This window comes from Lissotriton helveticus, chromosome 1_2 (genome assembly GCF_964261635.1).
Source record: "Lissotriton helveticus chromosome 1_2, aLisHel1.1, whole genome shotgun sequence".
In the NCBI taxonomy this organism is placed as follows: Eukaryota; Metazoa; Chordata; class Amphibia; order Caudata; family Salamandridae; genus Lissotriton; species Lissotriton helveticus.
In genome coordinates, this window is record NC_136058.1 from 106,480,118 (window position 1) to 106,503,160 (window position 23,043).

Genomic DNA, 23,043 nt, shown 5'->3' on the forward strand with positions numbered 1-23,043 from the left:
TGTTTAGCGCTTACAAACTGGCGAAAAATCCCGTGGCTAACCTATATTTGTAACTTTTTTAAAGACCTGGACTGCGAGTCCTACTTTGAAGAACCTCCCTCAGTGGAAGACATTTCCAGGAAACAGTTAAAGACAATGTGCATGGGCCATTTGAGGGATCTACGGAATCAGGCAGAGATCATTCAACCACTAAACGAAAAAATCTGTGCCCAACAGTCCGAAAAATGCATACAGCCCTATCTGACGTATTTCTTATCCAACCACGAAAAGTTTTTATTAACAAGACTACGTTTTAATATTTTCTTTCGCTTAGTTTCATTTCCGGAAATGCACAACTGGTCGCGCAACCTGATGAAACGTCCCTGCGACGGAATCTCTCTACAATCTACGATCCACGTTGTCCTTTTCTGTAAATATTATGAACGACCAAGGAAAACGTGGATTATCCCGATTCTCCGATCCAGTGGATATAGACAATCCCTTCCAGCATTCCTTTACTTGCAATCTCTAAAAACATCACATGAAGCTAAATTTATAGCGACTTTCCTTAAAGCAGTCTTAACAATACGTCGTAATATCTCTAGTCAAACCAGTATTACATAGAACTGTAAAACCTATTTTTCTATTTAAATGTCTCTTCCATTTATATTCATGTTATCTTACTTATGTGTTCAAATTTTAATATGTACTGTTTATGATTATTGAAATTTATAATCGAATAAAAGTTGATGAAACTGAAACTGAAACAGTATTAAACCTTCATCAGAGAAGATGTAGAATAAAGGAATGCAACAAATTTAACTGAAATTAGCACAAAAGCAGGCTCTTCTATCTGCATGTCTATGGTCCCTCTGAAATTGACAAAAACAATAACATCAATGATAAAAAATCAACCGTTGACACCAACCAACCACCTGTATAAGATCATCTTACCTGCCAAGTCTGCTTAGATGACACCTGCACGCTTTATGACAATTTAACATTGACAGGTCCATTAACAACCAAATTTCCTTTTTAGATGTTATCAGCACAGCCAACCAATTCTCATTCAATTTGAAGGCTTTGGTTCAATTGTCGGAGCATATCTTGGCTTCTTAGCTTACTGAGGAGCAAGAAAAAGCCTTGAATATGGCTCACAGTCCTTCACAGCTGGATGTACGCTACTTTGCAAACTAAGGGGAGGATGCTTATGAAGAGGAGGAAGGTAAAACAGACTTTCAGCAGAAGTATGATATTTATGAACACCAATGTTTCCCCTCTGAAGGTCGCCCAAGATGATATAGGCCTCAGTATGAAGTCTGCCACTATTAAAATGAACCTCAGGTTATGCAGGTACCAGTTGCCTTCATGTCTGTGTTGCAACAGGTGATAGAAACTTTCCAAAGACCGATTCCTCTTCCACATAATCTCTGCCCTTATCTTGGTCCCCGTCTTCAGGACCATAACCACTGATCACGCCACCTCCTCTGTAACCTCAACCTACTGCGTCATGTCCACTATGCTGCCCCCAACACCTATAGACATGGGGGTGGATTTTCCTGATGGCAATCAAGAACCAGGTCTCGATGAGGATGGTAGAGAAGCCATGGAAGGACAAGAGGAGGAAGGTGATTGCCAAGAAGAGGAAAGCGGACCAAAGCGGAACAACGCAACAAATGCCTTTGTCATCCTGCATTAGGGAGTACAGGGGTAAAAAGCAACCATATTGTTGACCAGACAAGGTGGATACATTCAAGGCTACTGCTTGAACAGAGGCCAACGTCAGGGCTACTACAAATTGACTTAATAATCCGAATCGAGCCTGAATTATGACCCCCCCCCACCCCCAAGCCATGCAGCTTGCAGGGAGAAGAATTTCCGGTTTTACTCTCGCTTGGTAGCAGGTTACCACAGATTGCTTGGTCCAGGCTACTGCTTGAACAGAGGCCAACGTCAGGGCTACTACAAATTGACTTAATAATCCGAATCGAGCCTGAATTATGACCCCCCCCCGAACCATGCAGCTTGCAGGGAGAAGAATTTCCGGTTTTACTCTCGCTTGGTAGCAGGTTACCACAGATTGCTTGGTCCAGGCACACATTGGAATGTCTAGAAAGCCTCCTAATCATCCACCCTAGAAGGAACACCATCTGCGCTTACAAGAAATGCAACCGGGATTTTTTCTCCTACTTCTGAATAGAGCGATCCATCGAGTGGGGGCAAAATGTTAAAGAAATATTGGCTTCCGTTTTAGGTTCTTCCTGGTCCGGTTTGTTAAGAAGCAATTCTTTTACATAGTGGTCCTACAGGAAGTCCTTCTGGTGCTCTAAGGAAGGGGAAATCCTAACCTCCCTTGATCTTCAGGACGTTTACTTCCAAGTTTAAAAAAATCCGAATCACAGACATTATCTCCGGTTCTCAGTTGGGGGGGTAGCACTACCAATTCAAAGCAGACTAATATCCTCTCCCAGAATATTTAAGGGCTCTGGGACTCCTCAAGGCTTCATCAGACTACGGAGCGCGTGCCTCCACATTTGCTTCTATTAACATTTTTCATCGTAGAGTCTAGAACTAAATGCACAAAAATTGTCCTTCTGTTCCACAACAAAGCTTCAATTTCCCAATGTCCCAGGCAGAATGTATAAATCATTGCTGGGCTTATGATCATGCCTCATTGCTTTAGAGCCCTACTGTAGGTTGTGGAGGAGGCCGATACAGGCAGATGAATGGAGCAATGAGGAGACTTGCACCAGGATCTTGGAGCAATACGCTACTTATATTCAAAAGGATAAAGCAGACTCTGCCTGTGGTGGAGCAATCTCAGTGCATCCCTTCCTTTCCAATCCATCACAGACAAAATTAATGTGGCAATGGATGCATTGATGGAGGGTTAGGGAATTTATATGCAGGAGTGGTTTACAAGTGGCTGCTGGTCAGTAGAGAGTCACTCCACTTAAACATTTTGGTGCTAGAGGCCATCAGATTAGGCCTACAAGCATTTCTGCTCACACTGGCAGGCCATGACGTGCTGATCAGGAAAGATAACCCAACGTCAATGTACTACATCACTAAACAGGGAGAAGCCAAGGTCTTGCTCTTAGAGAAAATGCAGAAGCTGTCGAACTGGGCCAAGGCGAGCGATGTGACTATTGCTGTGGAACATCTACCAGCAGTCCAGAGTGACCAGGCTGATGCACTCAGTCACGCCATGTCAGACTGTCACAAATGGTGATCCACCAGCTGCAGTATGTCTTCTAAAAATACCACTCCAGGCCTATTTGCCACCCTGTAGAAAAAGACATGCCAATACTATTCCAGAAGGCACTGGTACCCGAGATACTAGGGCAGTGCCATCCCGATGACTGGGTGGAAGTTCTGATTTTAAGCGATTCCACCCATTTACCTCATTGTCCAGGTGCTGAAGAAGGCCAAGACAGACCACTTTTCTCTGACTCAGATTGCCCCAGCATGGTGGCACTAGTTCTGCTACATTGAATTGCTGAGACGGTCAAAATATCCACTGACCCATTTCCTACTCTTTCCCAGCAGCAACAGGCAGGCTCATCACCACCACATGATGTCATTCACCCTGGTAGTATAGTTGTTCCTTACTTCTTAGTTTGGTCACCTCTATATCCCTGTTGGTTTTAGAGCCATATTAGCACATACACATGGATTTAGCACAACAAAGATTTTATAACACTAAATGGAGGTGTTCTATGTGAATCAAGGACAAAGGTTTTAATCCTAGATTGATACAACCCATCTGCTGTTTTTACTGTATGTGGCCTAGTGCTGTCTCAAATATTAAATACTCATTAGTCTTAAGATTTTGAGAATTGATAATATACCATCATAATTCTCCCAAAACGTAATTGAACTATTTGTAAGGGACCTTTTTTATGGCAAGTTATGGTGTGTAATGAGGTGCCTCTATGAGAGTTTTGCAGCATAGGCATGTAGAAAAGCAGGCATACTTTCACTGAGCACTGCTGCCTGGATGTGAATGTGGCACCCAACATTTTAGTGAGTCAAGCATGTCTAAGTAACCTGTTTAGGTAAAGATGAGCATGCTTCCCACTTTTTTTATATTTACTGTGCTGCTTGCTATTCCGATTCAAGCATGTGAATCTATGAAAGATTTAATAGATTCACACGTGGTCCTTCCTCCTCCCCTATCAGAGTGTCAACCAATAATAAAAACGTTTTCGACGTAGATCACAAACATGAACAGTACATCAAAAATCACAATAATTAGATCACCAGTTGAACCAAGAATCAACATCGCATAACCATAAACTTAACATGCCGCATGACAGTCCCATCACTCAACACAAACCGCACACTCAACTACATAACTACTTATCCCCCTAGCACACTTTGCTCAGGATCAGTACCTGTAGCATCATGAATTATGCAAATAATCTAAGAGTAGGTTCAGGAATGCCGACAGAAAACCAGAAGTCCAGGCTGGCTTACAAAACAGGGGAAAAAATGACTCTTTAAAAGCACCCCTCTCTCACCATCCTCTGCTATCTAAGTTTTTGTGTGTCCGGGAGCCCCTAAAATATTACACCCTACATTAAAAACAGACATCCCCTTTTACCTCTAGGAAACGCGATGCCTCAACATTTCCCCTGCACTGGATGAGAATTTTGAATAAAGGAGTGCACATTCCGTTTTAAGTCCTCAACCGAATCACAGCGGTCTTCAGAGTCTCAGGTTATCCTAAGTGGTTGGACACGTGGTATAGTCAACTTTGTTGCCACCATAACATGACTCTAAGTGCCAGTTGTATTCACTTAAATGGGCAGAGATTTCTAGTGGTGCCTATCGACTCAGCATTTCCTTTTCCTCCCTTACAAATGTTCAGGATTTGACTCTCAGAAAGATTTACTCACTCGGCCTTAACACTCCAGTCTGGTGCTCCTACCACAGCTTTCAGGTAGGATCAACATTTACATGAACCTGCGGTCACTGGTTTGGGTAGGAGAGTGAAACTTTTAGGACTCACGTGGCACCAACAGTTCAAAAAGGCATGTTGATTCAATTGTCTTCAGAGCTATCGTGTCCCCTGCCAGCGACGACCAGTTCCTCTCAGCAGCCCTGCAGACTAATTTTGGTAAAAAGGAAAAGCGAAGACTAAGATAACCACTGATTGTGTTAGTTCTAAGGCAACAACAAAGGTAAAATGAAGTGATAATCCTTTGTACTGCAGACAGGGCAACGTTATGTAGATTTATTTTTAATATGGCGGATGGAACTTGTTCTGGTCGCTGCTTTTAAGTTTGGGTTACCGAAAACTAATGAGAACATGCAGCTAAAGATTTTACATCCGGCTCGAATTTAAGAAACATGGTATCAGTATGTCCCCTATTTATGCTACTAGCTGTATTGGCACTTTACACTAAGGGAAGTTTGGCAGTATGTGAAGGTAAGATACATTTTCGTAGGGGCCAGCATTGAAATTAAGGAAATATTTGTTAATTATGCAACACAACGAGAATGCTAGCCGTAGATTGTAAAATGTTTGCTGGAATGTAAAAGCCTTTAAGCTTTCAGCGATTTGTATTTAAAATAGCAGTTTTGTACCTTCAAATCTTCCAGTTGGAAAACCAAACCCCTTTCTCGTATTGACCCACTGTTGCAGTTTTTGTTTAGCTGAGGACTACTACTGGGATTTCTGTCTCTGAGTTTCCTAATACAGCTTGTTGTTGGCATTCCACTCTGTCAAATTGATGTCGATGGTTGATAGGTTAGCATCGCCTTCGATGTATGTATTAGTAACCTTTTCCCTCTCTGTGCCTCGTGATCGGCATAATGCTTGTTCATTAGTATCATTTCAACATCATCTCCAAAAGATAAAAACACCATTTTTTTTTTACCAGTAACATTCATTCTTTCCCCGTGAAAGGCTGTCCTGAGACTAGTTTTCAGAGACCGGACCCTGCCCCATCAAATCCGAAAGTGCGAACGGCACCTAGAAACACCCCAAAAGTTTGAGGAAAAAAAATCAAAAAAGCGACTCCTGTTTTGTCTCTGGTCCCTTGAACAGGGTAAATTCTTCCATTCTTCTGGATGCCTTGATTCTCTTTTGCGACTTTACTTCTGCCCCGTTTTAAAAAGCAAGAACATTTGCAGGAAAAATACATTGGCAAAAATATATATATTTCAGGATAAAGTAACTGCAGTGTGATTGTTAGCCTATATTTGTGCAGTATAAAATGACATCCTTGGGATTAAAAAGTATTATTACACAATTTTCTGAATACAAAATTGTACGTTTTCTATCTCTCTAAATAATTTGTCGCCATACCTTGAAACTTCTTCTACAGGCATTCAAAGTAGCTCTGACAGTAGCAATCATTAAGCAGTTAAATACTTCACTAAAACACAACTTTACCCCAAATTAACTCAGTAGTAAAAGACACATTGGCAAAGTTAGTATCCTTCAAGTCCTAAGGTAAATGCATACCTATGTTGCTCAACCTTCTGTTTGATCTTACTACCTCTTGGTAGTCTAAGGTTATTGCGAGGGGGGGCATGGCTTGGCCGGCAGCAAGATGGCCGCACTCTAAGTGGGCTCTGCCGGCTAAGCCTACTATCTGTGCACTATCCTGCAGACGCGGCACTCACCGTCGCTCCTCACCGCACCACCGTTACTCTCCTGCTCCTGGGACACAGTTTGGTCGAACTCCTGTCTCCCTGCGGCACTGTTGGGCGGAGATCCACGGCCGTGTGTGTCCCGAGCCTTAAGTCCACTGCTGGCGTGGCTGTCCCGGCCATCCCGGAACTGACTGCGGGATCCATCCAGACTACCGAACCTGCCTCCTACATCCGGCCGTCGTTCATCACATACACTGCCGGTAAGCGCCGTTGCTGGGGGTGAGGGGGTACTCTGCGGCGGGTCTGGGGGCTCGCGGGTCGTACCACCTGTCCTGGCCCGCTGCTTAGGCCTCTCTCCATCTGGCTGGACGGCACGCCCCCCCTTGGATCCCCGCTGCGTGTTGCCCCCCCTACCACTGCGGCCTGCCGTTCCCTGGGACACTCGGCTGTGTAGGCTGCATCGGCCGCACCACCATTCCTTCCTGACTTGCTGTGGCGGCTCATCCCAACTTGGGGGCGCCCTCTCTCCTCCTCCGGTGTGTTGGGCACCCGCCCTGTGGTGCACGTCAACCGCCATCTGCAACTGCTTTTAAGCACCACCAGCCAGATCCACCGCCTGCTGGCCCCCTCCCCCCCTGCTGGGATCAGGCTGGCCGCGGCCAGCACTTGGGAGCTCTTGGACGTCTCACACCTGCTCCGCTCCCGTGTGTTGGCCCGCTGCTGGCGCTAGCCCTCTAACTATTATGGGGCCCTGCTCTTTAGGACACTTGGTGCATGTGTGGCCCGTGGCTCATAACTCCTCCAGCCTGAGATCTGCCTCCACCCGTGCGAAGTGTTGGGAAGGCCTTTCTCCGGAGCCTGTTGCGCGTCTGCTCACCCTGGCTCTGCATTTGCCTGACCGCTTCCGGGGCTGGACCGACGTTGCTGCACCTTCAGCCTCTCAGGCGGCCTGCAGATCACTCCTGCCATTTGCGAGTTTCCACTGTTTCCCCCCAGTGCCGGTGGGCCCGCTCCTCACCCGTCTCGACCCAAGGAGGTGGGTTTGTCGCTGGGGGCCTCCGTAGTACCCCATAACTGTCCTAGTTGCACACTGCCTTGCTGATTGTTTCTATCGCCTGCTGGTCCTGCTCCTCCGCTCTTTCCAGAGTGGCACCACCTCTTCCGTGCGCAACATTAACCTCCTACCTTCATAGACTGTTCCTCCTGGCATGGGAAGGACCGATCCCATGCAGCCTAACCTTGCCTTTGACCAACGCCGCCAGACGCGTCTGGGTGCGGGCGCGGACGGAGGGGACCCTCCGGCTCTCTCTGACATGGCTTCTACTCGTGAGGATGACTTAGACTATTATGCTGGACGTCAAGTTTACTGTCCCCAACATCGCGGATCAGCTGTCGGCCCGCCTGGACACAGTGAAGGCCTGAGTCGATTCACAAGATGCCCGCCTCCTTCATGCTGAGACCAGGTTATCGGATGCGGAAGATGCCGCCACGCAGGACCGTCAAACTACTACAGATGGACAAAATACTAGATTCCATCTGGAACAAGAACGAGGATTTGGAGGCGCGCTCCCGCAGGAGCAACCTCCGCGTCACAGGAGTGCCTGAATCCACCAATATCTCCAGCATGGAGGACTATGCTGATCCGCTAGATCTTCGGCGATGTCCTCTCTCCAGTCTTCGTTGTCGAGCGGGCCCATCGCGCTCTCGGCCCGCGCCAGGGCCCTGGCCTTTTGGCCCGCCCTATCATAGCCATAATTTTGAACTTTAGGGACCATGACGCCATCCTACGGGCAGCCAGAGAGAAAGGGGAGATACGCCACCAGAGCAACTCCCTGTAATTCTATCCTGACTAGACGCTGCGGTTCAGGCGGCCCGCCACAAGTTCCTTTTGGCGAAACGACTCCTTCAAAAGCACGAGATCTCCTACTCACTGGCATATCCCGCCAAACTGCGCGTCAAGCAGGGTTCCAAGACCCTCATCTTCTCGGACCACAGGGAGGCACTGGCATTCGCCAAAAAACTGGACAGGTCACACCTCTGCTCGCCCTACAACTCACAGGCCGCTGCTGCAGACAACCTTTGTGATAACGACTGACCAGTTGAATAGCCATGGATGTTTGGGGTTTGCTCTTGGACCTTGTTTTCCTTTGCCTCTTTGTTTGAACGGGGACATTTGACTCAATGCTGTTTTTCAGGCCATTTTGATGTTTTTTGTTGGCATGATGTTTTATATCTCCTGCTCTTTCTCCTTGGTGTCCTCCACAACCTATGGCTTGGCCACCCTGTCTTCCTGGCAGGGGTGTACGCTGAGCGCTGCCATGCCTCCACGGGATAATTCCCATCTCGGACACAGACTTTCCCTTTCCAAGTTGTGGGTCCCTGGGGTGGGTAGGGGTGGTACCTCAGCCTGTTTGGGGGTGGTGGTGTGAGAGCGGCGTTGGGGCAATCTTTGGGGTTTTTTGTTTTGGGGTGGGATCGGGTTTTATTGAGATGTTATTGTTCACATGTCTTCATCTTCCACATCTCCTCAGTGTGCATCACTGCACTGTCAGACAGGCTCATTATATTGTGTTTGTACACAGCACCTTTTCTTCCATCAGAGTGACTCCCTCTGGAACAGCATCACTTACCCCTCCCCCTTTTTTTTCTGCTCACGTGTGGTTCCCCACATAGGCCGTTCTTATTTGCAGATACCTGCTGGTCCCGTTGCCTGCTTCTTGCGGCTACCTCATACCTCCCCCCCCCCCTCTGGGTTTGCTTGCCCCAGCTCATACATTAGCTTTCTGCTACGGAATGGCCTTACTGCCCTGTGTTTTTTCCTGGTTCTAACTTAACATGACCGACACCATATGTTGGACCTGGAACATCCGCGGTCTCAGTGATCACCGTAAAGCCTGGCTCATCCACTCAGGCATAAAGTTGACATTTGCCTTTTACAAGAAACTCACCTGTTGCCTGCGACCTCCACTAGACTTCAGTCGCGCTATTGGGGTGAATCGCACTCTTCTTTCTATTCCTCCTATTCTAGGGGAGTGTCCATTTTGATAAGGAGGGGGCTTCCCTGGCACGCTACTTAGGTGTTTACTGACCCTGATGGACGGTATGTTATTTTGCATGGCTTCCTACTGTCCCAACCCATGACAATTGCGGCTGTGTACGGCCCTAATTCGGATGACCCTGATCTCTTCACTAATATATGGCACCTCATTTCTTCCCTGGGTCCGGCAGCTCTTCTCTGGGGGGGGCGGGGGGTTTAATATTACACTTTCTTCAGTCTTGGATCGCTCTGGCCCCCACTCTTCCCACTCTCGCTCCACTGCTCTCCTTCAGTCCATACTCACTGACAACTCGTTATATGATGCCTGGCGTCACATGTCGCCCGAGGCCCGTGAGGGTACCTGCATCACCGGTGCCCGTGGCTACTGGTCCCGTATTGATCTATGGATTACCTCCCCGGATGTCCTTACTTGGCTTACCTCCGCTAATCTAATGGCACGCACTTTTTCAGATCATGCGCCAGTCCAACTTTGTGTTCGCCTCCCTCACATTCCACAGCGTGCCTTCACCTGGCGGCTACCTCCGAATGCCCTCCGCGATTCCGTCTTCTGTGACGAGATCCAAACAGCGATTACCAACTACTTCGATTTAAATGTCAGCTCTGTGGACCCAGCGTCCATCCATCGAGAAGGTTTTAAGACAGTCATACGTGGCGAGTGTATCTCTAAACAAGCTGGTGTACTCCGCTCCATCCGTGCCACTTTGGACAAGCTAGAATCAGAGATTAAGGCTTTAGACGCCGCTCATGCATCCCACCCCAGGTCTGAGACCCTTGCACACCTGCGTGACAAGCATACAGAATTTGCTGAAGAGGCCGACAGGGTCGCCATGTATGCGGATGATTTTACATTGTATGTCCGCCACCCCCAAGACAACCTCAGTCTCCTTGTGTGTGAGATAATACAGTTTGGTGGATTGTCCCGCATACAGGTGAACTGTTGCAAGTCAGTGCTGTTCACTCTTACTGGTGCCACCAGGCCATTCACCCCGGACTTTCCCTTTGTATGGACCTCCGGCCCCACTCGCTACCTAGGTATCTAGCTGAGTAGGGACTTGGATGACCTCTGGAGGGCCAACTTTAGACGCGCGGTGGACTGGCTCTATTCCAAAATACCCCATTGGAACCGGCTCCCCTTGTCCCCTGGCTGGTCGCATAGCCATTGCTAAGATGGTGGTTCTCCCGAAATTCCTTTACCTCTTTTTGAATATCCCCATACCTTTAACTGCCCATTTCTTTCTTATGATTCGCTCTCTGATCATATCTCTTGTTTGGACTGGCAAGCAGCCCATGATCGCATATGATATCCTTACTCTCCCCATGTCGGTTGGCGTTATGGGCGCTCCCAACTTTAAACTTTATGCCTTAAGCGCCCAGGCCAGCTTTTTACATTCCTGTGTTCACCCCAGCCCTTACCAGCCGCACGTAGCGTTTGAGGCTGACCTTTCAACCCCTTCGCTGCTGAACACCGCCCTGTTTGCCCCGGTCAGTCGCCCATGAGCTGAGGTGGAGACCTTGCGCTGGGCCTGGTTGGGACTGAGCCGTCTTTCCAATGCCCCGATGTTATCGGCTAATGCTATGCCGATTGTGCATCATCCTGCCTTCCCTCCTCTCCAACCCACTGGTATTTCTAAACACGCCGCCTGCCTGGGGTTGGCGACATTGGCGGATATCTACCATGGAAACACGTTTTATTCTCTTCCTGCTTCTTCTGGCCCTATGGACACATTGTTCTTTTATCAGCTGCGGGCTATCTGTAGGGAGCTACATCCAACGTTCTCCCAACCTCCACCTTCAATGCGCGCTCTTGACTTCATATATGCATCCCCCACCCCTGCAAGCTGGTGACTAAATTATACACCCTTACGCTGTCGACCACCTCCATCTCTAGTGATCGCGCACGGGTGGCGTGGGACGAAGATCTCTGTGTGGACATTTCCCAAGCCGATTAGCTCCATTGCTGCAATCAGACGAAGAAACTTTCCACCCACTATCGTCTCCGTCTCGTACATTTCAAATATCTTCACACCCCTGTTCAGCTACATAAATTGGGACTCATACCTAGCTATAGGTGCTTGCATTGCTCTGCCCCTGCCTTGGATTTTACTCATCTTGCATGGTTATGCCCAAGGATGTCGGATTTCTGGCAGGAGTTCTGTGGCGCCATGTCTGAGATTACCTCCGCACCGGTTCAGTCCGACCCACTGTTGTGCCTGCTGGGCTTTGTCAAGTTTTGCCCCGATGCTTCTCACCGATTGATCGCTATGCTGCTCGTTCTTGCGCGGCGTAGGGTGGCCATGTGCTGGGGTCGCAGACCGGCGCCTAAGTTCGCCCAGTGGCTTGAAGATGCTTCGAGATGCCAGACCCTGTTATCTGAATTCTGGGACCTTATGCCAGCGAGATCTCACCTACCTGACATATGGGGTCCCCTAGTGCCATACCTTCATTCCTAATCACACCCGAGCCAGACTGCCTCTCCCGCGCTCCCCGCCGGCACTCGGCCCGCGGGGGTCGCCGGTGCTGGTCAGTAATTGCCTCCCTCCCTGTTCCCATCACCCTCCCGACCGGGCCTGCTCCTTCCCCTACAGTGCTGTCACCATCTTCTACAGTTATGGGTTGTTTATGGTGCTGTAGCCGTGTTGTACCAGGTGGTGCTTCAGTCTAATTGATATTTCCCTATTCTTATTGTACTCCATAAATGGCCTGATGTGTACGATGCTCTGATTTGATGCAAAAGTGTATTTTGATAATGTTGAATTCATCAATAAAGGTTTTGAAAAATAAAAAAAAATAAAAATAAAAGATTATTGCTAAAACTGCCTTCTGAAGACTGTTACACAAGCTCATAGAGTTGATGGACTCGAAGGCCTTGGTTCTCCTGCACCTGAGAACGTTTTGAACTGTCTAGTTGGTACGCGTGGAGAAGTGTGGCTCACTGGTTAGAAGCAGCAGACCCTAAAGCAGAGGTTAGGCCCGGGACCAGGGTTCAATTCCCGACGCGGCAGGGTCTTGAGGTCAATGTCCGCGGACTCGATAATTCTCGCCTCGGTGCCTACTCTAATCATGGGTCCCACTCTGCAACTCTGGGCAATAGCTTGCTTAATCTCCACAACGGCCCCAACATCGCTGGGATGCCTGGCTTCACCTTGGGGGTGCCCTGGAGGGGGCTTCTCACAGGGAATGGCAGGATGGGTTCCACAGCGGTATACAGCGCCAGGATGCCCCGAGATGGGGGCGGCAGTGCGCTTTACAAGTATACACACATTTACATTTACATTTTACGCTGCATTTATCAATAATTCTCCTTTAAGTTGTGACTTATATTACCCATTTCTGCGATATGCAAATCAGTGGAGTCATTTTTTCCATTATTGAAATGTACATTTAGGTGCTGATGCGAACAGTGAGTTTGGAATTCAGTAAAGCCTTTACATCTTCTAACTATTCTGGCCTTATCGAACCTCATCATTCGAATGGTGTGTATGCTTAATAAATAGTTATCGAAAGCAGAAAACGCAGGTCAACCCGTATTAAGGCTCAGTCTATTTTTCTTAAGTTCGCAGTATCGGTAAACCATGTCTTCAATATAAATATGGTGTTACTCACTGCCACCTGACTAAACTTGAATTCAAGGTTTGCAGATGTTAAAGTGTTGGCGTAAAGTTTAGGCTTTTTGTTATGTAAGTTTAACCTTGTGTAATTTCAGACATTTGCGTATGTGAAATATGCAAAGTGTTCACCACTTTGCATGTTTTTTTGTGCGGCATAGAGTTTTGAGTAGAAAATGTCTTGACTTTTTCTCCTCGAACAAGGCATTTTCGCCTGTGTGCCAAGTGTCATTTTACTTCCAAAGTGGCTTGTGAAGCCACGAAATGTGCCACCGAAGCGCCCTGCCGTCAGTTTCTTTCTTTATGTGCCTGGATACCCACATGGGTGACAAGTAGTGCTCTACAAATCTATTGATTGATTGATTGATTACCACCAGATGTGGATTCGGAGCTACCCCTCATTTTAGAAGAGATTCTTTTCTCAGGAAATTAGTTTAAATCTAGAGTGCAACGAAAAATGTAATCTCCCAAAACTACAGGGTTTAATCTTTCTAAGGAACTCAGAGATGTCTGTGACCGGTTGCAATCAGGTATGTGTTTGGTGCTTGGGGTCAGGAGACGTGACCTCAGCACTTTCAATAAGCGGGCCCAGATGAATATAGAGGCCATACGAGACCGTGAGGTGAAGCTGTATGTTGCCAAGCACCGTAAGACTCCACACCAGTCGAGGCCAGAAGGAAGGCCTTGTTCCTGCTCCCTCATCCATTTCCGCTGCAGGTCATCTGCATGGTTAAAGTCTATGGGTAAGTCCAAAAAGAAACACATGTCCAGTCGGGACTATGCCCCTTCTCTCCACCCTCGAATTTCAAAAAAGATGCGAGGACAAAAACGCGCCTCTTGGTCTTGCTCCCGAACTAGATCTGCTTCAAAGCTGAATTTGAACATAGCCCCAAAACACCCCATCTTTGACCTTGCAGCAGATAGAACAGTTCTGTGAAGCCATGCTGCGAATATTTGGCACCTCACAGGCTCCCTCTGGTGAGCCTTTGGGCCTCAAGATACCACAAGAACCTCCAACTGGGACTCTGCCAGCAGGCCCTCCCTCCGTGCCAGTTGGACCCACTGAACATGCTATGGGATCTGCACCGACTTTGGTGCCTGGTTAGGTTCTGACGCCACCATCCACATGAGACCCGAGCCTCAATGCTTGAAGATGACTACCTACAGTGTTGGTGGATTCTGAGGGAAACTCTACTTTGGCTGAGGCCAGACCGTGGTCCCTCCGGCCACCAGCCTTATGGCAACCCATTGAATTCTAAAGCATTACTTCTACCTCGTGGCCGAGAAAATATTCTTTATAAACTCTTTGGCATGGACTTGGAAAATGATCAATATGTTGAAGTAATTTGTAGTCTTCATGCACTGATTACTCTTGGTATGAGGATTTGCAGGATGCCAGTGAGCTGGACACTTCACCAGACTTTGAATTTGTCTCTGCTTCTGTCTCTGCCACTGAAGAAAGTGCCTCTTTCACTGTTGTAATGTGAAGGGCAGGAGAAGTTCTGGACCTGCATTTACCAAACATAGACAATGTCTTGACTGAAGGCCTTCAGCCGGGCCAGACTTGCACAGAGTCTCTGCTCCCCGTTAATGAGGCCCTAATGTACACTATTCTGGGGGCATAGACTAAGCCTTGCTCTGGGCTCCCTGTCTGTGGGCAAATTGCCTTGCGCCATTGCCCTGCTCCAGGGGGTCCTGCTTTTCTGACTCAGCATCTGGTGCACCAGCAAATGGTAGAAATCCAATACATTTCCAATGTATGTATTCCAAATATGCTCTGAATTGTCATTCTTCTGTCATCAAATTAGATATATGTGGTATCTTACATCAGAGTACATGTACATCTCAATGCATATACACCATACTCACTCTTGCAGTGCAGAGACTTATTGATTCTTAAGGGTATATCAGAGAATTGTGAAAGTACCTTGGATGTGTTGACCCCATGTCTACAAGCCTTACACTTGTGACATTTCTTGAAGCCTGTGCTGCCACTGAGCCAGCTCACACTCCTGTGCATCTCAGGACTGCTGATAATAAACTGTTCCCTCATAGATTTATCTCTACGGAAAGCAATTAGAGGTCTGGTTGTATGGAGGATCCTATCGCCAGACTGCTTTGAAGCAGATGCCAGTAACTTTTCAGAATCTGGACTCCCCTCTTAATGTTGCGTGCTGACATTCGTGATCAGACAAAATGTCTTGTCACCTTCTACTTTCTTTTTTCTCTGAGAACAGCAGTTGTTCCCTGGTTTTATGATTGACTCATTCTAGCTCCCTGGACCACCTCAGGACTGTATCTTGTGTCCAGAAATCTTTTGGCTAGCTCATCTTGGGCTATATAAACACACCAACCCTAAATTCCTTCCTAAGGTGTTTTCTCAGTCCTGCCTTAACCAATCAATGGAACTCCCTAGGTCTTTCCCTCAACCAGTCTCTGTAGCAAAAAGGGCTCTTCATACGCTAGAGGTCAAACAAATCCCTCATGTATTTTATAGAACGGGCACAACGTTTGAGAAAGACTCAGCAACTATTTGTTGCTTTCTCAAAACCCCACAACGGAAAGGCCCTCTCCAAATCTGGCATTTCCACATGGATAGTCAAATGCATCCAAACCTGATATGTTAAAGTAAAGAGCGACGTATCTGTCCCTCCTAAAGCCAACTCCACTCGCAAAGAAAGGAGCCTTCATGGCCTTTCCTGGGAATATTCCAATAGCTGACATATGCAAAGCAGCTACCTGTTCCACACCACACACCTTTACAAAGCACTACTGTGTGGATGTGCTTGTCCGCCATCAGGACAAGTTGAGCATGCAGTACTCTATACACTTTTTTAGTCTACTGCAACACCCACAGGTTAGCCACCGCTTTTGGGAGGACTGCTTTACAGTGTATGTGCATCATGTGTATCTGCAGCCACACATGTCTTGTACTGAAAATTTTACTTAGACAGTAGCCATCAGTGAGTGGCATGTAGTGCTCTAGATTCACATGTGCCAACCTCTTCTCTGGACACCTGTGGCTGTTGCAGTTATCTATATATTCTTTTCCTCTTTTCCATTTTTCCGTATAGGCATTCCTCAGTACATCTCTTCGCATCTCACTCCATCCTCACCTGCCTTGCAGGAGAAAACAATCTAACAATGGAATTGATGCACATGACCAGTAAGTCACTGAACTTTGTGACTCTGAAGTCTTCTTAGGAAAAAAAACAACTTGCACACATCCATGCCCAACACTACATGGCGGGCGAATGCACAGCATGCAAATCTACAGCACTACATGCCACAAACTGCTGTCTACTGGATAAGTAATATTTTCCTTCTAGAGGATAATCTATCTACAAGAAGATTTGTCACCAACCCTTCCACCTCCCCGTTCTGTGAACTGGCCTCGTTTCGACAGAAAAAGGTCCCAAATCTAGTGATCTGCAAACTGGTCAAAACCATTCTGCTGTTCAGCTCTACCATTGAGTGCATGGACAGCCTAAAACAAAACTAAATTAAGCGTCCATGGTTGGCGTTTGTATAGTACTCCACCTGTCACTTCCGGAATAGAAAGTCATTGCAGAGCTGCACAACACCACATCTCAGTCACATGGGTATTGATTGAAAATTTCTGGAACCAGTCTGACACTTGGGAAGTATTCAGAAGGTAAGGAATTTGCTGTTAGAGTATCCACCAGACAGACCATTAGTAAAGCGAAGGTAAGTAACTTGTTTTCTAGGGTTCAAGGATGGGTAATGTATTGGTGTGGTAAGGGTTTTTTGGGGTTCAGGGTTTTTGGGGTTCAGGGATGGGCTATCTACAGAGACAGTAAGGAGGTTTTAAGATGCAGAGTGTAAATTAAAATTAATTTATATTAATGAAAATAATATATATACAATAATTACATTGAATTATATAGGTTTAAACTAAATGAAATTACCCCATAAATAGTGTAATTAGATTCATTTAAGTATATATATATATATATAGATATATAATTTTAGCAGCCTGTCCCGACGTTGTCCGGGTATGAATTGCTGTCGGCCAGTAGTATATTGTTTTGTAGGATTTCATTTTGATAGCATTTCTTATCTGTGACAGGCCTGTGAAACGCTCCGATTTATAATGCACTGCTGATGCACTTAAGAGTGCGCGTTCAGAAGTGTGTGAACTCGAGTTTCCCTACTTTATTTTTCCTTGCAAAATTATATATCGCGAACTCGACAACATGGCATGAGCACAATTTACATTACATAAGAACACATTCATTTGTGGTAGGCACGGGGAGACAAAGCGATTTGCCTGGAATCACAGGATGTTGAGCTGATGCCGAGTGTGTATATATATATATATATGTATATATATATATATATATATATATATATATATAGATAGATATATAGATATAGATATATATATATACACACACGCATATTCCATATAAAAGCACACCACAATTGAGGCGCCACACATCGTCGTTAAAATCACCTTCTTTAATCAAGGCAGCAGGGGGAACAACAGCGCCCTGTCAGTTAAAAGCTTCCCCAAACGCGTTTCTGGCTGAGAGCCCTTGTTCATATATACACACACACACATATATATATGTACACAGAATATTTACTAACTTAGATGCAAATTTAAGTAATCCTGATGTAAGGTTTTGCGATGTAATTGTACTCACGATCTAATGACCATAATGTAATGACTCCTAATGTAATCACCTGCGAAGTAACTGTCATTCATCTTGCGGGACTTTTCTATGTGATATATACGCTCACTGAGTATAGTTACTTGAAATACCAGTGAAATGTGTGTCGTTCAAGAAATGTAATTTCACAAAAAGTCACTTCACTGAAAAAAAATCGCACAGCCCTGCTAGATATTCTGTGTATGATCTGCCACTAGATGACACTAGAACATAATTGCTTAATACTTCGCTTTGAGGGTGCGAGAGAACACTTTTAGCCAAAAGAAAAGACATGGGTTTTATCTTAGATGTTGTTTCCTCGCATAGAGTACTGACCGAAGAACAGAACATTGCTTTTAATCTGTTTTAGCCTTCTCCCGTGTCTGCCAAGAAAAGCAAGACTAAGGCATGAGGAGTGAATTAGATTGAGAACAGTTTGTATTACGTTACTGCAACACTTTTTGGTCATTAGATTTCTGCAGAACATTGTATTCATTTGGAGTGTACACATTGGTACCTGCTACTTTCAGAAAATGTTTTGTGTTCTTTTTATTTAACTTGTTTTTCCTTCATATTGTGATTCTTGTTTCATTAATTGACTTTGATTTCCAGTTGGTTGTATGGAAACCTAGTTTCCAATAACTAGGTGGCCATCAAACGTGGAAAAATGATCTGCTAGTCAGTTTTTGTTTTACGCTATTGTGTTCTGTGAGTTGTTGCCATTTCAGATATCTTACTTCATAGTGTCCATAGCCCAGTAACTGGTCTACGCTTAATTGTGTAGCTTTGCTGCACTTAAGCTTTAAGCTTCATTAAGCTTTGCAAAGTGATGCTATTTACTAAAGTTGTGTGCACAGTATAAAAACTACCCAGAAATGTAGTCTTGCTATGATGCTTGTCAATCTCTTGAGGTCTCACACAACAGTGAATATTCATTCCATTGATGGTAATTGTGGTTTTTTCTTGTTTTTGTTCTCCAAGGGTCGCAAAACAACACGAGCAGCTTTGACAGGAAAATAGAAGTTCTTATGGCTGTTACTTTGGCAGAAGCACTCGGTGTGCAGAAAGTATTTTTGTCCTTTTAAGAAGCAGCAATTGAAAAAACTTTACTGAGGGGTATTGGTAGAATATGAAATTCATCTTCAAAATGACAGTTTCAGAATCTTTCAGAACTAATACCATGACAAATAATGTATGTTTTTGTTTGCAGGCTTCCACTCTGTCAACTTGAACAAATCCTTACCTATCAGTTACTTAATTGTATGGGCTCAATCATAAACATTATTTATTTTGGGGTTTGGGAAGCTACGGACTTACAGAACAATGCTATGAATATGTACATAATTTAATTTACAATCTTTTTGTGTAAATATTGTTTATACGTGTGATCTGCTATATTGTGTATTGCTTTTAATAAATAATATTTCGAGACGTGATCATTTTAGTGTACCTACATTCTTTGTGCATGCATATTTTTGGGGGGAAATTGTCATTTCTGAGTTGCAGTTTATATAGTACGACCAGATGTATTAAACCTTTTTTTTGTTGTCACAAACATTGTAGGCGTGAAAGAGGTCCCCCTTATTTCTTATTCGGAAAGGTTTGTATCAGTGGTTTGTAACATGCAGTTGCAAACCATTGATGAGTTACCAACCCCGAATTGGGGTCGTAAGTGATTTTGCATATAATCAAGTAGTTGTACTCGTGGGGATCATGCAGTGGTCCAGGCGATCACTGCTTGCTCTCTCCAGCGTCCTCCCAAATGGCAAACATATATATTTTTTAAAAAGTAGTATCTGTGTCTATAAGGAATGCTGACTAATTAAAAAAAAATATATATCAGATTTTGGAGGCCTCCATCTCTTCATTGGCAGCCAAACGAGAGAAGGTCACACATTGCGGCCTTGCTCATTATTAATCATTAGAAGGTCATCTTGTGACTCCTGCAAATGTCCACTTTTCTGTGCGAGCAATTACTACATATGCCACATCGATATTGCTTTCGTAAAACAGTCCGTATACAGATTGCACATTCCTTGTTTGTGAATGGGAAGGGTGCATCTGATCCTTTATTGCTGTTACTTAGTCATTGGTGAGTTTTGCCAAAAAAACAAAAGTGTATATATAACAATGTAAATATTATAAAAGTTTTTCTTCAAAGTGCACATTTTCACTGATGTTCATGGCACTGACTGGAATTTGAACTCTGTCACTTGTTTTCTGTGCTATACCCCTTTAAATATTGAAACATAATTCTGTCAAGTGCCAACAGTTATACTTTCAGTAGGTTTATACTTTCTTGTTAAATTCAAGCTTTGTAAGCCCGTTTTTCCCCCCCATAAATTATAGTCTAGTAGATGACAAAAAGTAGGGCATTGAAAGCCGCCCCCCGCATTCCCCCTTCCAAAAAAAGAATTGTTCATACACCATAGTAAGAAAAATGAAAGTAGAGCACATTCATATTATCTATTTGGCCTAGTTGACGTGTATTCACTAATTTTATACATATGATTGTTTTTCTGGATGTTATATATTGCAAATAAAGAGTGCGTTTTCGCCTGAGCTTTATACCTCACCTTCCAGTCTGTACCAGTATGAAGAACTCTTTGTTTAAGTTAATGAATATTAAAAAGGAAAAAGACCATAAGTTTCCCGATTTTGAACCGTTTTCTCCCCTCTTGTAAAGGATGCAGTAGCGGTTCTTTTATAGATCATATTCTGATCTCCACTGGTCTTCAGTCCAGTTTTTGCGGATTCACAATTATGAATAGTATTTTTAGTGACCATAATCCGGTCTGTATACACTTGGAAGTAAGGCTGCTGTCAACATTAGCTAGGGTGATAGCCCCAGACATGTTGAGACCCATAGAGGGAGGTCGCCGCTTAAAATGGTTGCAGGTATCTCCAGACTCATTTTACGGTAAAGTTCAAGGATCTTGTGCATCACAATCAGCCTATTGTGTGTCATCTGATTCCCATCTGGGGGAGTCCTCAAGGCTTTTGATGGCATTATCACCAAGGTAGGGTCTCTCCTATGCGTCCCTTCGAACAGGACGGTGTCATCGGACACCAGATGGTTCAACCCACTATGCTCTAGGGCAGCGAGACCATTAAAAGATGCCCTAAAAGCCACCCCGAGAAATCAACCTTTTATTAGCGCCCGCCGTCTTGAGTAGGCACTAATATAAATGAGCACGAAGGGGTGTCTCACTTTCAATCCATCTTTGCCTGCCCCATGGTTCACACCAACTCTTTACGTGGAGAGGAGAAGGACTTGACCTGCAAGCGCTGGTGGTTCTGCCCGTTGGGTGCCGCTGATCCCGCTGTTCCCGCCACTCCTTGCTGCACCCGCTGCGCGGGTGCCGCTTCGCGGGCTGCAGCAGAGGGCAAGGTCCATACTGCCAGCTGGGACTGAATTGGAGGCGGGAAGGAAAAGGGCGTAACCCGCAACGCAAGGACTCCAAAGACCAGGAGTCCCTGCAACCGGCCAGGTGCGCACGGACGCGCCCCCTGGGAGACACGCCCCCCGCCCACAACTGCCCCATTTAAACAGATCACGTAGCGCATAGCGGGACGCCGAGCGAAGCCCGAGCAAAGGGCGGGCAGTCTGTGGCTGTCAAGGCTGGGCTGGGCCACGTCCCTTTGATTTAGTATACTGCGCGAACGTTGCCCTTGATCTTCTATCGGAGGTAACCATCCCTGCAATGTCTACGAGGTCTGGGAAGTCCTTGAGGAATGAGGGAGGTGGCGCTGCTTCCGCCGCGCCGACCATGATCGGCACTATGGATCGCTTCATCACCAGAGTAGCGGCGGTAATTGAAAAGGAAATAGGGATGACTGAAAGACGCCTTTCTGATGTATATCTTCCCGCCAGGCGCTCTTCCTTGGGGGCTGTGGCTTTGGCAATGTCACCACCCCCTAATAATGTTGAATGTCTTCCTACAAAGGACAATCCCCAGAAGACCCGCATCTCAATATTAGGGGACACCGTTGACAGGTTGGAGAAACTGGCAACGCTACTGCCGGGGCAGGAGGACTGTGAAGTTGTCGAGGTTTTTGAGGAGCCCGGGGCTTCGCGCCCAAATGGAATCCTGGCTCCGCCGTTAAGCGTGGTGCCTTCGCCAAATACCCAGGATATTGTGGATGTAGCGGTTGAGCCCGCAAGACCTTTGGTGTTGCCCACACTTGATAAGGGGAAGAGGGGTGGCCGCCGTCGGAAGGGGAAGCATGTCACCCTTTCCAGACTTCCTAAGAGGCAAGAATGCAGAAGGCTGTGGACAAGATCAAAATCCCTTTCAACCCCCACTACAGAGGAAGTACTACCTGAGGGGAACTTGCCAAGCATATCAATAGATAAGGGGTGCAGCTTGCCAACTTATAGTCCCACTGTATTGAGCACGGCTGTCCCTGACTACATCGATATTATTACCAATAAGCTCACTAATCTTCTAGTTCCCCTCCTTAGTAAAGTTGAAGGGCTGGGCACAAGATTGGATAAGTTGGAGCAGACAACACTCGACAACTTCTGCTCGCTTAAAAATCTGATCAAACTGCAGAATCGAGTGAGTGAGAAAAATTTGGCGGGGGAGGTAGGAAATTTACTCCCTGTAGTTCAGGCTCAGACGATGGTTTCATCTAGTGTACTCCATGGGGGGGGGGGGGAATAGTTCCTTCCTTAATTCCAGTTCCATCTGTACCCCCAGCAGGTTGTCACCCTAAACCTAAGCAAAATCCCCCTGTTCTTCCCAAACCTCAACTCCAAAAGTTTTCCCAACCTAAGGTAGTACATAAAGTGATTCCACCTAAAGCCAACCAAGTAGTGGAGGGGGCACAGAAAGTAAGGGGCAGTGGTTCTAGCCCTACACCTATCCCCGACAAGAGCAATACATCCCTTGTGCCACCTGTAGTTGGTCCCCAGAGGCAGCCACAAAGGAGGCTTTCGGCAAACCTTCCCCCAGACTGCCTTCCCTATGTGGCTATCTTGGTAAAAGTTCCCCCGCTGAAGGAAAACCAGATAGAAACACACCAGACGTTAAAAAACAAGTGTATTCATTGGTTAAAATCAAAAAAAACATTACCCCCCGGTGTGGACGGGCTGATACTAGCCGTCCGTAGAGTA

The 23,043-nt window shown here is 45.9% G+C and overlaps 1 protein-coding gene across 1 annotated transcript in view; it reads left to right on the forward strand.

Moving 5' to 3' along the window:
- The window catches only part of TM2D1 (TM2 domain containing 1), a 170,761-nt gene extending 151,401 nt beyond the window's left edge, over window positions 1-19,360 (forward strand). The window contains exon 8 of the mRNA XM_078669655.1: window positions 18,906-19,360. The gene's annotated coding sequence lies outside the window, so the exon portion shown is untranslated. The remainder of the gene's footprint in view (window positions 1-18,905) is intronic.
- Window positions 19,361-23,043: the final 3,683 nt, after the last annotated feature.